The sequence below is a fragment of the Pelobates fuscus genome, chromosome 2 (genome assembly GCF_036172605.1).
Source record: "Pelobates fuscus isolate aPelFus1 chromosome 2, aPelFus1.pri, whole genome shotgun sequence".
Classification (NCBI taxonomy): Eukaryota; Metazoa; Chordata; class Amphibia; order Anura; family Pelobatidae; genus Pelobates; species Pelobates fuscus.
In genome coordinates this window covers 394,292,259-394,309,943 of record NC_086318.1, presented here as the reverse complement: position 1 = coordinate 394,309,943, position 17,685 = coordinate 394,292,259, and positions in this window count along the sequence as shown.

The following is a 17,685-nucleotide window of genomic DNA, read 5'->3' as shown; positions in this document are numbered from 1 at the left end:
GTAGCAGACTACCTCGCCTTAACTGCAGATATCGACACTCTGAGGAGCGATGAACCCCTTGACTACTGGATGTGCAGGCTTGACCTGTGGCCTGAGCTATCCCAATTTGCGATAGAACTTCTGGCCTGTCCCGCTTCAAGTGTCCTGTCAGAAAGGACCTTCAGTGCAGCAGGAGGTATTGTCACTGAGAAGAGAAGTCGCCTAGGTCAAAAAAGTCTAGATTACCTCAACTTTATTAAGATGAATGAGGGATGGATCCCGAAGGGACTGACAGTGAGCGATACATTCGACTAAAAAAGCCCTGATAAGATGAGCTGCCTTGGGCTAAAAATGGTCCACACGCTGCTGTATTTTAGCTCTGAATGCCGGTTGACTTGCGTGACTTATCCGCCACCAACTAGGGTTCAAGCCGCAATGTTTTAGGGCACTTTCTGCCTGGGAAACAAACATCAATTTTTCTGGCCGCTGCTACAGCAGCGGCTGCAACAATACCTAATTTTTCAGGCATGTGTACATGCCTAATTTTTCGGCCCTCTGGTGCTGCACTGTGGCTTCAACCAAAAAAAGGCACATAACAGGGATTAAACTGATAGGAATAGTACTACTTAACACACCACTCCTATCTGGTGGCACATTAGATTGCACGCGCAGTGCCCCAAATTTGAAGTAGGAGGACCGACCAAGCATCTTTTTCCATCTCCCGGTTCCTAAAATCGATGCCATATACACGTCCCCTGATAGGGCGCCAGCTCGTTATTCTCTTGGGCGCCAGCTCGTTATTCTCTTTTTAACTTCACTAGGGACACTTTACTGCACTATGGGAACTTAGACCCACTCTTTGTCTTGCACACTGTTATTCCTAGCCACCATCTGTGATGAGAAATCAGGCAGTCTTCTAAATGTTTAGATTGAGCTTTAGCTTAGAACACCCTTGAAGGTGTTTAAGGAGATTAGGGCTAGTGTAGAGGATTCTTCTTAGACTTCTCTGAGTCTTTATAGCCCTTCTACCTATCCAGCATTTCTGGAAACTAGCTAAGAGAAAGGGTGGCTGTGTGTCTGTGATACATTTAACTTTATATCACCTTATTGACACTTTATCACTCCGGTCTCCATACTCTCTGCCTATACCCATCTATTTAGAGGGAATTTCCTTGCCCCTTCCAATATTATATAATAGGTAATAGTATTACCATTATTACACAATTAGCCACTCTAGGGGAATGAGTATAGTATCCCTTTGTTATTTATAAATGATACAATAAAGACTTGTGTCCATTACTCAATTTACTTTAACAAAGGGTACTAACCACGGTATTAGGAAGCGTTACTCTGCTTTCCCTTTCTCCCTCTATTATACACCTATGCTCACTAGGATTTGTAGGTATCACTTTATTATAGTTGTCTAACCTTTTCCTATGCCAGTTTTAGATCTCCTTCTTGGGAGATTTTTTCTTTTTTCAGTTTATTAGCATACTTTCAGGGACCCTTGGTGTTGTATGTGGCTGGGAGGAGGAAGAGACCTTCAATGACATCAGTGAGGACCAGGAACGGACATGGCTAGCTTGGTATCCAACCTTGTGCAAATGGGGAGTTTGCGATTGTGCAAATGGACTGTTTGCGGTTGTTTGCGGTGCGTTAAACAGGGAGTTTGGTCTGTCACTGTGAAGCGGGCGTAACCCTTACACTACCTGATCGATACAACATCATACAGTAGGTCCCCCCTCATTATTTTTATGGCCCCCACCCACCGCTCACGGGTGGGGGCAGGCAGGAGGACAGTAGGTCCCTCCCCATTGTGATTTATGGCCCCCACCCACCGCGCAGGGGTGGGGGCCTGGGGGGAGGACAGTAGGTTCCCCCCCCTTATCCTTATTTACTGAATATTCCCCTGTATAACAATGTTTGGCATTTAGTGAATATTCCCTATTCTGCTCTGTGTCAGTGTGTATCAGGGTCTCTGAGGACAGGTGTCAATCCATATCTGCCAAGTGACCCTATGTAGGGGGAACAGTCCCTATTCTGCACTGTGTCAGTGTGTATCGGGGTCCCTGAGGACAGGTGTCAATCCATATCTGCCAAGTGACCCTATGTAGGGGGATCAGTCCCTATTCTGCTCTGTGTCAGTGTGTATCGGGGTCCCTGAGGACAGGTGTCAATCCATATCTGCCAAGTGACCCTATGTAGGGGGATCAGTCCCTATTCTGCTCTGTGTCAGTGTGTATCAGGATCCCTGAGGACAGGTGTCAATCCATACCTGCCAAGTGACCCTATGTAGGGGGAACAGTCCCTATTCTGCTCTGTGTCAGTGTGCATCAGGGATCCTTAGGATAGGTGTCAATCCATATCTGCCAAGTGACCATATGTAGGGGGAACAGTCCCTATTCTGCTCTGTGTCAGTGTGTATCAGGGATCCTTAGGATAGGTGTCAGGTGTCAATCCATATCCATTGTGATGTAGGAATGTTAGGTGATTTATGCCCTTTATGGATTAAAACCAGACTCTGCATCAACTGTGTAATTTTCCATGGGAGTTTTGCCATGGATCCCCCTCCGGCATGCCACAGTCCAGGTGTTAGTCCCCTTGAAACAACTTTTCCATCACTATTGTGGCCAGAAAGAGTCCCTGTGGGTTTTAAAATTCGCCTGCCCATTGAAGTCTATGGCGGTTCGCCAGGTTCGTTTGCGGAAGTTCGCGTCCGCCGTTCGCAAACCGAAAATGTTGTGTTCGCGACATCACTAGTAGTGCCATTTCGTGCATGCGCAATGTGTATTTCGGCAACAAAAAAGGTGACGTCATTTATGAAAATTTTTTAAAGCGCCAAAACTGAGTTTAACTTACCGGATTCTTCCTTTCAGGCATATTGGATCTCCACCAGACAGTGTTTTTTCTGTTTTGATTCCTGTTATTGATATTTTTTCATTAGATTCTATCAGGTATGTGTTTTGACTTCTTAAAGACATTATTTCCAATTTTTGTATATGTAATGTACAAATTCCTTTTCTCATTCTAATTAAATATCTTGTTCCGTAGCAATTTAAATTGCTAAGTATGGAGAAAGGAACTTCCTTCTCAGATTCTGACTCCTCAACTCATAATGTTAGGTCACACTCCAAGAGTCATAGGTAAGCCATTTTATATTTTTGAAAGTTTATTTTTTCACTATATTATAAACTAAAGAGTGAGGTCAACTAATATATTCCCTATCATGATAGTTCTACGCAAAAGAAAGCATCGGGGTCGTCAAAAGGAAAGTCAACCAAAAAGATGCGATGCCTGTGACAAAAGAGCTTTGGGAGGAAAATGTCTCTGCGCAGACTGCTTAGCGGCAGCAGCAGGAACCTCCAATCTGGCACCAGACTTAATGCTTGTATCCTAAGGCCTAAAATAAACAGGTAATACAAGAAAAAGGCCAAGGTATCCTGAACCACTGGTATATTCGCAAGACAAATCATAAGAGGAATCCATGGATATGGATTCATACAGAGACAAGAATTTTTCTTCCGAGGGAGAACCTCATCCTGCTCCAGATTTCCTTGAACCAGCTCTGGTGGATAACCTAATATCCAGAGTCCGCAAGTCCCTAAACTTAAAGGAAACTGCTAAAGAGGAACCCTCCACTTCTAGCCGTTACTTCTCGGATCTGAGGAGATAGAGTAACCTTTCCCATGCATGATACTATTAAAAATCTATGGATTAATGGTCCAACACAGATAAAAAGCTGTCAGCACAAGGGAGAATGTCACGTCTATACCCATTTGAGAAAATGGACTCTGGCAACTGGGAGTCAGCTCCAAAGGTAGATGCGGCAGTGGCTAGACTTGCCAAACGCACCACCCTACCAGTTGATAATGCAGGCTCATTCAGAAAAATGGATCTGAACCTTTCTAAAGCCTACGTGGCAGTGGGCACTGGTTTTCATCCTTACATCAGTATCCAGAGCATTAAAGATCTGGGTTGATAATCTGGAGGAGGATATTAAAGAAGGCAGGAGCAGATCTTCTCTCCTAGAAAGTTTGAAAGACATAAATTTAGCAGCCGACTTTACCTCAGAATCCTCAGTGGACATGGTTAAAGCCCTAGCAAGGAATATGGCCCTCTCTGTTTCAGCTAGAAGAGCTCCCTGGCTCAGATCCTGGTCCGCTGATTCCTCCTCAAAATCCAGTTTGTGTGCCCTCCCCTTTCATGGAGATATGCTGTTCAGCAATAATCTGGATGATTGCATTAAAAGAGCAGCTGAAGGGAAAAGAGTGTTTCTTCCTCAAGACGGTAGACCCAGGGGATCCTTTTTGTCCAAAAGATCTTCTGATTATCCCTCCCTTTAAGACAGCATGTAATACAGACCAGGAAGAGAGTACGGTCGAACTCAACCATGGAGAGGAGGACATTCCTCAGTTAGAGGTGGGAATTCCAGGGGATCATCATTCCCAAAAAACTCCAGATCTTTTTTGACGGGTTGCAGTCCCAGTGTGGAGGAGTAGGAGCACGTCTACTACTATTCTGAAAGATGTGGGAAAAATCCACAAAAGACAGATGGGTACTAGACATAATTCGAAGAGGTTATCTCATAGAATTTTACAGGGCCCCTCCACAATGCTCATTCCAGATATCAAGAGACAGAGAAAAATGAAATGCCCTACGATCATTCATTTCATCCCTGCAAGAAAAAGGAGTTATCATACAAGTGCCTCTAGCAGAACAGTCTCACGGGTTCTACTCCCACATTTTTCTAACCAAGAAAGCCTCAGGAGGATGGAGACCTATTCCAGATTTGCACAAGTTAAAATAGATTTCTGAACATACACAGGAATCCTTACATTCAATCATAAAGGCAGTATTTCCAAGCCAATGGATGATATCAATAGACTTGTCAGATGCCTACTTCCATATTCCCATCGCTCCTGTAATGGTATTTATTAATTAATGACTTTACATAATAAAGAAAGCATAGTTAGTGTAATGCTTTGGAGGCATCACTAGGGGCAGTGTGTAGGAATCCATGTGCTTCTGGCAGTAACATCACAGGCCAGCTACCAAACCAGATTGTAGGAGGCATTCAGGTCTCTTTTTGAACCAGTCAGTCTCTCTCTTTGGTTCTGCCCTTGACTGCCTAAGAATGTAGCAGCTGATGGCCCCAAGTTTGTTCATGTTTTGTATTGTACCATGTGAAACTATTATAACATTAAGCAACTGTTATAGCCTTTTGTAATTAATATGTTGTAGTTTTGTATTGTATAATTATTGTAGTAAATTTACATTTTGCTTGCATCTGTTTATTTATCATAGTTATATTAAATATACATTTAATATTACAATGTGTTGTGTATTTTCTATCTACATATTCGACCATAATACCACAAACTATAAACAATATTAATGTTGTTCCTTATTGCTTAATTATTATATATTGAAAGATTAATATTCATATTTAAGTCACGGCCACAACAGCTCCCCAACATCAAAAATACCTCAGATTTGCAGTGGAGATAGGCCATTTTCAGTTTCGGGCCCTCCTATTTGGCCTGAGTATGGCACCTCGTACATTTTGAAAATATTACTACTTCTGGTAGTTCTAATAGTAAAACTCAGAAAAAAGGGCATTGCTATATTCCATTACCTAGATGACATCATGGTACTAGCAGAAAACAAAGATACACTATTAATTCATGGTAAGATCTCTCTATAATTCCTCCAATATCATGGATGGAAAATCAACATTGCCAAAAGTCAACTCATCCCATCTCAGTACATGGTGAACCTGGGAGCACTGTTCAACACAGCCAAAGGCACAATACGACTGTCAAAAGAAAGAGGTACGAGATTGAAAATCTAAGTAAGAGAAATGATGGCATCCAATGTGACCTCAGCAGAGAGTGCAATGAGTCCACTGGGTTCAATGTCTTCCATTATAAGACTAACGAGATGGGCTCAATGGAGAATGAGGACGTTTCAGGACAATTTCCTTCTCAAATTCAAAACAGGGAATCTTAATCAACCCATTTATGTTCTGTCACATGTTCACCAATCACTAATATGGTGGCTGCACAACAAATTTCTGCTCAAAGGATTCCCACTGGGGAAAACTCTGTGGACTGTAATAACCACAGATGCCAGTCTATGGGGATGGGGAGCACATCTCCAGAACAACTGCATACAAGGAAAATGGACATTTGCTGCAGCAAACACTCCTTCCAATCTCCTAGAGCTTCTTGCAGTACTCAAGGCCCTGAAGCATTTTCCAACAACAACTACAACAGAAATGGGTAAAAATCAGAACCGACAATGCTACGGTCATAGCTTAAATCAACCATCAAGGAGGGACTCGAAGTCGAAGAATGATGAGACTGATGAGACCACTGATGTCCTGGGCAGAGCTACTATGTAGTTCTGCACCGAAACACGCGTCGGGCTGCTGGGTTTGGGTGTTTGTTTTTGGGGACTTCACCTTTTGTTTATTTCACTAGTTTGACATTATGTTGATGTAACTATCTGACTTTATCTTTACTATTCTCCTATGCCTGTCTAGTTAGAGTTGAAGGGAGAGAGGCGGCTTCTAATATGACTTCACCTTTTACCTTTCGGTAATAGTAAATATTTTTTTTTTTATAGCTTGATTACAAGCCTTGAACATTACTACGCTCTCTAACTTCAGGGGACACTACCAAGACCTCTCTATATATTACACTATATGGATAGGCAATTTATAATAAAGCTTATAATTATATATATTTTCCATAAGTGTTTCTTGGTCCTGCCACCCGTCGCTTATTTTGCTAGTTGTTAGCTTTACTTGGGCATTGGAGTAGCCTTGTAAGGCTGTTTTAAACACACAATTACATGAGGATCTGTCTTTGTCACTTTTTTTTTGTTTGCTACATTCTTATGGTTTATTTGCATCTATTTGGTACTGTTACTTCCAGGCAGTACATGATTTTCACTTTGTTGAATAGTATACCTTTTTTTTTCTTTATTTTGTATATTTAGAGTTATGCCCTGAGAGACCTCTGGAGTCTCTCATTGGTGCACAGGCTCGTTGGGGAAAGAAAAGCGCAAATAGTAATACTGCATTTTTTCTTTCCCTTAATACCGACGCTGGCTTTTGTTCTCTTGTTTCTGAATTTCAAATTTGGAATTTATCTAGTTCGGCTATTTTGACTTTAGATTTAAAATTTACTTTGAATTCAATTTATTAAAGAGAGAATTGTTGGAAATTCAATGTGAGTTGGATTTCAAATTTAAAGCCAAAGTAAAAAGCTAGAAGCATAGATGACTTGGATAATTTTTCCAGTTCAGATACATCAGTTTTAAATTTGATATTCACTTTGAATATCTAATAATTCATATATTTTTTGTCAAAAGTGTCTGACTTTTCCTGCACTTTCCTACTCCTATCAAAGTTTTATATCAAATGAATTAATCAAATTGTATGTTTAATTATAACACAAAAGGATATATATATATTATTTTATTTTATTCCAATGGATACAAACATAACTTATTTAAAGGAAACCAGCCTTTTAAAAACACCAAAGTTTCAATTTTATTAACTATGCTCTGATTTTTTTTTTTAATGAATCGTACACAGAGAAATAAATATCACATGTTTTCCCCTTAATTTATTGATTGATATGAAAGTGGTAAATGTTTCCACTGTGAGCAATCTTGAAGATGTCCTTTATTTCTCCTATAAAATCACATGTATATCTATTGACCTTGACTTGTCTGACAACACTCCACATAAGCATGCTTTATAAACCACATATCTTTCAAGTGTCTGACATTATATTACAAGTGACTCTCGAAGCATCCCTGAGATGACGAATGTCTTTTTTAAACAACAGACCAAGACTTTATTTAAATTAGGAACATGGAGATTAGAGGAGGTGAACTTCAGACAAACCAGAATATCAGTCACATGAAAGCAGTTAAGTTTGAGATGGAAATAAATCAAGGCATTTTATAAAGACTGCCAGCAGGTCAGAGAGTTTTATAAACTCTTGCACCATGGAATCATAAATCTTGACAGCAGCCCGACTTGAAGAAGAAAAATGTCCAGATTTAAGAGTTCCCGAGTTAAGACAATAAAAGTTAAAATTAATAGCATGCATTTCTATTTTATTGAGTAGTTAGATTGTTGCAAAAATTAAAAGGAGATTTATACAAAACAAGCAACTACCTTACAGAATGTTCATGTACTCAGATACAACGGTGTTGATAGGGAGGGGTTTTAAGGGCTGAACCTCTGCATATGGATCAGTAAAACCATAAAACAAAAAATATTATGAAACTGTCTAGGGACTCTTCCCCGACTGTAGGGCCTTCTAAAGTACTCTAGACCTGCATGATTGCTGAGCAGAAGGCAGTTATTCATTCACAGTCACAACAAGACAACGCACACTACTTTAGCCTACCCAGCAACCCTGACCAGAAGGAAAGTAGAATGGAGTGGGGAGAAAAGGAACATCAAAGATGCAATCTGGACATTTTCTGTGATTTGCCCACAATAGTAATGGGTGCATCATGTTTTCAAACCATAAAGTATAGTGACAATGTGACACTATATAGTGTGGACTCCTAATCATACATATTCAGGTTGCCCAAAATAAGATGGAATTACATTCTATGGCTGGAGCTGCCACAATTAATTCCTGCCAGTCCCAGGCCGAACAGGACATGTATGCCGTCCTAATAATAAAATAACCTTTATAATAACCCTAGTAGACTTGTGCATCTGGTTTCGGCAAAATCACTTTTAATCCAAATTTTGTGGTGATTGGTGGGTCATCCGTCTTCAGTAACTCCAAATCGCCATATGACCGAAGCATGAAAGCAAATGATACCTGCAATGAACAAGCCATTTTGTTTCTGCTTGTGGCACCCACACAAAAGAAGATTGATGGTAGAAGAACAACCCATAAATCAAACAAATAAATAAATATGAATTTACAAGTCAAAAACCGATTGTTGACCAAATGTGAACCAATTCTGAATGGTAAAATATGGAATTCTGAGACATTCTGGCTATCAGGAATCCAGTATTTTGAAAGGTATTTACAGGACTTAGGATATACTTTTCATATAAGGAACAGTTCCCGTCAAACCAAGACCGATAGTAACCTAAGGTGCAGTGCATGAGTAAGCAGACGAAGATTCTGGTAGCTTCATCTGCCTGGAGCTGATGACATTATTATTATTATTATTATTATTATTATTATTATTATTGCAATTTATATAGCGCCAACAGATTCCTTAGCGCTTTACAATATTATGCGAGGGGATTTAACTATAAATAGGACAATTACAAATAAACTTACAGGAAACAATAGGTTGAAGAGGACCCTGCTCGATTGAGCTTACATTCTATAGGAGGTGGGGTGTAAAACACATTAGGACAGGAATTTGCAATCAAATAAGGTGGACTGCCCTTTAGGAGAGGGCAAGAGACAGGTATGTGAGGTATTGGTTAGTCTTGGAGGCCATAAGCTTTCCTAAAGAGATGGGTTTTAAGGCACTTCTTAAAAGATGCAAGACTAGGGGAGAGTCTGATGGCGGTAGGCAGGCTATTCCATAGGAAGGGAGCCGCCCGCGAGAAGTCCTGCAAGCGTGAGTTGGCCGTACGAGTGCGGACAATGGACAGGAGGTGGTCACGGGCAGAGCGGAGAGACCGAGAAGGGACATACCTATGGATCTGTGAGGAGATATAAGAGGGGCTAGAGTTGTTCAGTGCTTTATAGGTGTGAGTTAGTACCTTGAATTGACTCCTATAGCATACAGGAAGCCAATGTAAGGACTGGCAGAGGGGTGAGGTGTGAGAGAAACGACTAGAGAGGAAAATCAGTCTAGCAGCAGCATTCATTACGGACTGTAGGGGTGCAGTACGGCTTTTGGGAAGACCAAGCAGGAGAGGGTTACAGTAATCCATGCGGGAAATTACTAGAGCATGGACAAGCTCCTTGGTAGTATCTGGTGCAAGAAAGGGGCGGATGCGGGCTATGTTTTTAAGATGGAATCTACAGGATTTGGCAACATGCTGGATGTGAGGCTCAAGGGTGAGACCAGAGTCAAGTATGACGCCAAGACATCGTGCTTGCAAGGATGGACTGATGTTGGTACCACAAACTTGAAGGGAGAGGATCAGTATTAGGAGGAGGAAAGACAAGGAGCTCAGTTTTTGAGAGATTGAGTTTCAGAAAGCGGGAGGACATCCAGTCAGAGATGGAAGAAAGGCAAGCAGTGACACGTTGCAGGACAGCAGGGGAGAGGTCCGGGGAGGAGAGATATAGCTGGGTGTCATCAGCGTACAGGTGGTAGTGGAATCCAAAAGAGGTAATAAGTTTGCCAAGAGAGGCAGTATAAAGAGAAAATAGAAGGGGACCAAGGACGGAGCCTTGGGGGACTCCAACCGAGACAGGGCGAGGGGAGGAGGTATCATTAGAAAAGGAGACACTGAATGAGCGTTGGGAGAGATAAGAGGAAAGCCATGAGAGGACAGAGCCACAGAGACCAAGCGATTGAAGAGTTTGAAGAAGGAGAGCATGATCAACGGTGTCAAAGGCCGCTGAGAGGTCAAGAAGAATTAGTATGGAGTAGTGGCCTTTGGATTTAGCTGCGATTAGGTCGTTAGTGACTTTGATAAGGGCAGTCTCTGTAGAGTGGAGAGGGCGGAAGCCAGATTGAAGGGGGTCAAGGAGAGAGTTGGAATTGAGAAAATGAGACACACGGGTAAAGACAAGTCTTTCCATAAGCTTTGAGGAAAAAGGGAGCAGGGATATGGGACGGTAGTTATAAAGGGTGGATGGGTCGAGGGATGGTTTTTTTAGTATAGGTACTACAGTGGCATGTTTAAGGTCAGCAGGGACGATGCCAGAAGAGAGCGAGCAGTTGAAGATGTGTGTTAGAGAAGGCACGAGACAAGTGGAGAGAGATCTGATAAGGTGAGATGGGACAGGATCGAGCGGGCAAGTGGTGGGGCGAGAGGAGCAAAGAAGAGCAGCCACCTCTTGGTCAGTAGCTGGGGAGAATGTCTGAAGGGTAGGAAAGGCATGATTTATGTGTGATTGAGAAACAGAAAGGCAAGGAGGGGAGAATTCTTTCCTTAGCTGTTCAATCTTGTCAGTGAAGTAACATGCAAAGTTATCAGAAGTAAGGTTAGTTTTGGGGGTGGCCACAGCAGGGTGAAGAAGAGAATTAAAGGTGTCAAAGAGACGCCTGGGGTTGCGGGAACATGAACTAATGAGAGAGGAAAAATAGGACTGTTTGGCAAGGGCAAGGGCTGCACTGTATGAACACAATATGAATCTATAATGGAGAAAGTCTGATTGGGTACGAGACTTCCTCCAGGAGCGTTCAGCACAACGGGAGCATCTTTGCAGGTAGCGCGTTGATTTAGTATGCCATGGTTGGGGGCGGGTCCTCCTCGAGGTGCTGGTTTGGAGTGGTGCTGCAGTGTTCAAGGCAGATGTAAGAGTAGAGTTATATATGGAGATGGCCAGTGAAGGACAGGAGAGGGAAGGGATGGACAGCAGTTGTGAATCAATGTCAGCTGACAACTGTTGGAGATCAAGAGAATTAAGGTCCCTCCTGAGTTGAGGGGGGTTAGGCTGAGGTTGTTGGGTGAGGGGGTACGCAAGAGCAAATGATAAGAGGTGGTGATCAGAGAGTGGATATGGAGTGTTGCAGATATTAGTTACTGTACATGCATAAGTGAAGATTAGGTCAAGGGTATTGCCAGCTACATGGGTGGGAGAATCTGCCCACTGCGATAGCCCGAGGGAGGAAGTAATTGAAAGTAGTTTAGTGGCTGCAGAGGTCAAAGGTGGGTTTATAGGAATATTGAAGTCCCCGAGAATTAGGGATGGAATGTTAGAAGAGAGGAAATAGGGTAGCCAGGCAGCAAAGTGGTCAAGGAAGAGAAGAGGGGAACCAGGGGGACGGTAAATAACAGCAATGTTAGCAGAGAAGGGTTTGAAAAGGCGAATGGAGTGTATTTCAAATGATGGGAAAGAGAGGGAAGGGGGGGGTGGGAAGAGGTTCAAAAGAGCAGTGAGGGGAGAGGAGAAACCCAACACCACCACCTTTACATTCAGAGTTTCTTGGGTTGTGGGTAAGTTGGAGACCACCGAAGGACAAAGATGCAGGGGTGGCAGTGTCAGAGGGGGAGAGCCAGGTTTCTGTTAAGGCTAGTAAATCTATTGAACGAGAGATAAAGAAGTCATGGACAGCAGTGGATTTAGTTATATTGCAAACAGAGCGTGCGTTCCAGAGGGCAGTATTGAAGGAGGATCTAGAGGAACATGAGATGGGTATGAGATTAGTGTGGGTCCTTGGGTTAGTATGTGCTGTGTTTGTTGAGAGAGGACCGGGGTTTGGAGAGACATCACCAGCTGCTAGGAGCAGAAGGATAGAAAGGAAGTGAAGGTGGGAGTAGGATTTGAAAGTTTTGTAGGAGGGTATGTATGTAGAGGATTTGGGAGGAGTTGGTGGAGATAGGCTGGAAAGGTATGTGTAGAGTGCATGGGATGAATAGAGAGGGAAGGGGAGTAAGGTGGAAGTAATGATGATTGTGTTGCCAGGGACAGGTGAGTGAAAGGATAGGGATGTTTTAGTGATCAGAGAAGTTAGTGTTAAAGTGAAAAATAAAAGGGAGAACATTAGAGAAAATGTGTATTATATAGATATGTAGATCATATATACAAACACACACAAATATTAATGAGTGTTTAAGCCAATGTAAGGATGCAGTGTGTTAATTGAATTCAGGTGAGGAGAGGTTTGGTGACTTGATTGGTGTTTTAAGGAAACCAGCTGATGTGCACTATCTATAAGTAAGTTGTTGACCATGTGGTGGGATGGGCAATCTTCCAGAGATGATACCTCTGCTCAGAAGATTCTGCAGGACTTGGTTGCTTGGGAGTGCTGGGTGTTAATGCTGTTTTAAGGGGCCCAGTCTCTGCTCAGAAGATTCTGCAGGACTTGGTTGCTTGGGAGTGCTGGGTGTTAATGCTGTTTTAAGGGGCCCAGTCTGAAATATAAGGTCTGAGGTTAGAAAAAATAAAAAAAAATAAAACACACTATTATGGGTGGGGAGACATGGGTTATTGAGGTAATTAATTAGAGATGAAAAACTAAAAGGAGAGAACATTTGGGATAAAAAGATAGGAAGGATCAGATAGGTGAAAGTCATAAACCATGAACATACATTTACTAGATTATCAGTGAGAGTAGTGACACTAGCTAAAAAAACAATAAACAACGAGTCTTAGGGAATGAACATAAAATGACATGATCATACCAGCTTTAAGAAAAACAAAATCAGAAGATCAGGATGGGAGATATAGTTATCAATTAAGTAGTGATAGTATAGGGAGGGAGATGGAATAGAACACAATTTTAAAATAAGAGTTTAAAGGAAACAGTAATACAGGTATTCTTGAGTAGATCTTCCAGAGATGATACCTCTGCTCAGAAGATTCTGCAGGACTTGGTTGCTTGGGAGTGCTGGGTGTTAATGCTGTTTTAAGGGGCCCAGTCTCTGCTCAGAAGATTCTGCAGGACTTGGTTGCTTGGGAGTGCTGGGTGTTAATGCTGTTTTAAGGGGCCCAGTCTCTGCTCAGAAGATTCTCAGGACTTGGTTGCTTGGGAGTGCTGGGTGTTAATGCTGTTTTAAGGGGCCCAGTCTCTGCTCAGAAGATTCTGCAGGACTTGGTTGCTTGGGAGTGCTGGGTGTTAATGCTGTTTTAAGGGGCCCAGTCTCTGCTCAGAAGATTCTGCAGGACTTGGTTGCTTGGGAGTGCTGGGTGTTAAATGAAGACATGGAGATGGTAGCATGGGAAGGGAGAGCATCATGTAAGTATACCTTCTTTAACCCATTCACCCAGATACCACATTTAATTATATCAAACAGAGTGCCTTAATTTTCTCTTGTCCTAAATGACAGATAAAAGAAAATCTTCAATTAATTTATGACAATGCTAGAATATGTATGACATGCAAGAGCAGGAACTGATGAGGGCACTGGCAAATGTCAGTTTATATATTTCACTATTTTGTTTTTTAATTTCCAAGGTTTTTTTTGTTCTTAGGGTTTCTTAAAAGCCCAATTTAATTATTTTGTGAAATGTCTTTTTATCTGATCAAATCGATTCAAAGTAACACATTATCAAAATTGTATATTTTTCTAAACTGTTCGTGTCACAGTGTCAAAGTTATTTATGACAATGCTATAATATGTATGACATACAGGAGCAGGAACAAAAATTAATTCATTTATAATAATTTTTTTTTTATTAAAGGAGGGGTGGAGAAGTGCGCAAGAAAAGATGGAGACAGCATGGTGGGACCCAAGTCTATGTATCTATCTCTATCTCCCTCCTCCTGTTTGCAAGTAGAGACCACAAAATAAAATTCAACAAAGTCAAGTCCCAAAATATGCCTATTAATCCACAACTCTGCAGAGCAGGAATTGGGAAATACGTAAGCACAACAAAAAAAAAAACAACAACATCTGTCTTTCATTAATGAAGAAGGAAATGGGAAGAGTAAGAGTCCATCTTAAGTGACCATTGCAAAGTCCAAACATGTCCTCTAAATGGGAAGAGGGAGAGTAAGAGTCCATCTTAACTGACCATTGCGAAGTCCAAACATGTCCTCTAAGTAGAACAAATCTTATCTTGCTTATGTGGCTTGTTGACCGGATACCCTCTCTGTAAGTTCTTCTATATGATTAATTTTTCTCATAACCACACTAATATCTGTTACTCTTGTCTTCCATATCAGTGCCTGGCAAAGATGGAGTCCGTGCAAATCTTAGAACACAATTTCAGTATTGATACAGTCAGATGTAAGCTATAGGGAGAACCATTCAATAGGGCCAGCTTAGGGTCTGGGCTCACATTCAAACCAAGTATCCCAGAACTCCCTAACCCTTGCACATGCCACCACATGTGGAGGTATGTGCCAACAGAGCCACAACACCTGTAGCAGAGAAGAGATATATCAGAGTATACAGAACTAAGTCTAGCTGGATCTAAGTACCACCTCAAGACCACCTTAAATTCATTCTCATTTATCTTCATGTAAATTGATAGTCTTTGAGAATTCTCAAATTACTTCTTTTAAAATTCGTTCCCAAAGGATTCACCCAGGTTTCTCTCCCTTAAAATCTAAAACAACAGCCTACTCTCTACATGTCTAGACTGGATTGCACAAATCATGTCTAGTTGCCATTTATTTTCTGTTTTTATAATCTTTCAAATGGTATCAATAGTATATCTTTGCACGCCACCTCTTGTTCTCTCAATATTTCAATAATTGTCTCAAGTGTTCCTTAATTTCCAATAGGTATATATACTGTGTCTCTCCATTTTGAGCTCTCATGTTGTATTCTGTTTAACATAGAAACATAGGAATATAGAATGTGATGGCAGATAAGAACCATTTGGCCCATCTAGTCTGCCCAATTTTTTTAAAAAAATACTTTCTTTATTCCCTGGCCTTATCTTATAGTTAGGATAGCCTTATGCATATCCCATGCATAACTAAGATCATGGATATCACCAATGGTTGTTAAGAACTTTGAAAACCACCAACTGAATTAATTATTGCTACCATACTGATTATGGAAAGCAGGCTCCCCACTAAATGTGTCATAAGGGAGTGTCATACAGACAAATCATCCATGAGTACTCAAGCATGCCAAAGTTTTATTAAAAAATGCACTGTACATGGTAATAGATTATTCATTTACATCTTGTTTAACCCATGGTGATGTTGAAATCACTCCTGGTCTACAGACCGAATCTTCTATCTCAACTCATCAAAATTGTGACTTTGGGGCATTGCACTTCATCTTCTGTGCCAACTGTGTTGTCCTGTAATATCATTTTAAGTCTAATAACACCAAGCATCCTACCAGTTTTGACCTATAATAGGTCTTTAAAGAATCTTTTACCTGTTTTAGGATGTCTCTCTCTAGGGCTTTTAAGACGGGCAAAGCCCTAAAAAAAGTATCTTTGGTTGAATTTACCCTGCCTAATAAAGACATTCCATTAAGGAGTTCAACAATTTAAAAGGTTATGTAGCTTTTTTAAGATTGTCCTCAACAGCAAGATAGGGCATATATACATTGTTCAGTTTAAAATGAAAGCTGAACGTATGAACTCCCTCTCATCCAAGGACACATTTGGTCCTCTATATTTATGTATATTTATTAATCTATATCCTGAGATAGATCTAGAGTCCAAAATTATTTGTTGTCATCCGTAAACAAACTGATCTTATAACTTGTAGAATTGCTGCAACGTCCAGTGGGTTCCATGTAGCATTAGCTACAGTCTCTATACATGGCAAATGGGGGGAACCTGTATATAACTATGGGCAGAGGCACTATGTCATTAGGAATACAGGATTGTATTACAAACGCTACAGTGTTCCTTTAAGATCTGAATTCTGAAACTCTTTATTTCAATATACTGTTTAGTAAATAAGCCCCTACGTAAATTCCGTTGGATTAAAATTTAATGGGGGAATACTCTCCAAGCAGACCCTTGCAGAAACGAATAAAGAAAATAATTGTGAATATTAATTTAAATGACCACAATTATGTCATTAATAATAAAAATATGAAATTACATTTACTGACTTACTAGAGTATGCCCAAAGTGTAAAATGGAATTTATCCAAAGACCTTTACCTAGAAAGAATTACCAATGTAACTATACTAATTTTACAGCTCTTCCGTTGAACAATATACTGCACTTCAATATTGCCATTACGTTTTTTCATTTTTTTTCAGTTTATTGTGTTTTGTCTGATGTGAAGTTTAAACTGTATCCTTGGAAATTAATTAAACTATTGGCCATGGTCAGACAGAACTAATTGCACCTTTCTTTAGTATTGGGCTTGAGGTGGTAAGAAAATATCCAATAAAATGATTTTACTTCCTTTTCATTGTAATGCTGAGCTGTATCATTTTGCTGGAAGACCTTATGACTTTCCTTCCATTAGAACAAGTTCACATCTGCCACACATAGTATAATGCAAGTGTGGCACACAGACAATGGCACACTGTGCTAGATTAGAACTGTCAAACACAGTACACAGGTGGAAGCTGTTTTACATTAACGGCCATTGTGTTTCCAGCTCTATTTGTGATAAATAATATTGAGCACAATATCTTTCATTTGACAATACACTTTTGGTATAAACAGCAAAATGCATGTCTGTATGTCTGTCCATCCAACTGTCCGTATGTCTGTGTGTCTGTCTATCTATCTATCTATCTATCTATCTATCTGTCTATCTATTTTCCTAACATACTCAAAATAGAAATAAAATAAAAAGGGGCACCAAAGACATCTTGAGATTCCCAATGTGAATTAGATTTTTGTGGTATGTGTCAATGAGGGTTTTAGCTACTCATCTCATGTTATCACTGATCACTAGTTTTGTCATTTAATGTTGGGTTGCTATATAATAATATTAATAATAATAATAATAATAATAATAATAATAATAACAAAGTATTTAACCATGATAGGTACATTCTAATTACTCTGGTTTTCAAGTACGTCCTGGGGATGTTACCTTAGCCCAACATCCAGAGGTTGTTACTATTACCCAATTTAATGGTACTCATTTTATCTACCTTGGAAGGATGAAGGGCTGAGTTTTGGAATAAATCTATGGTCT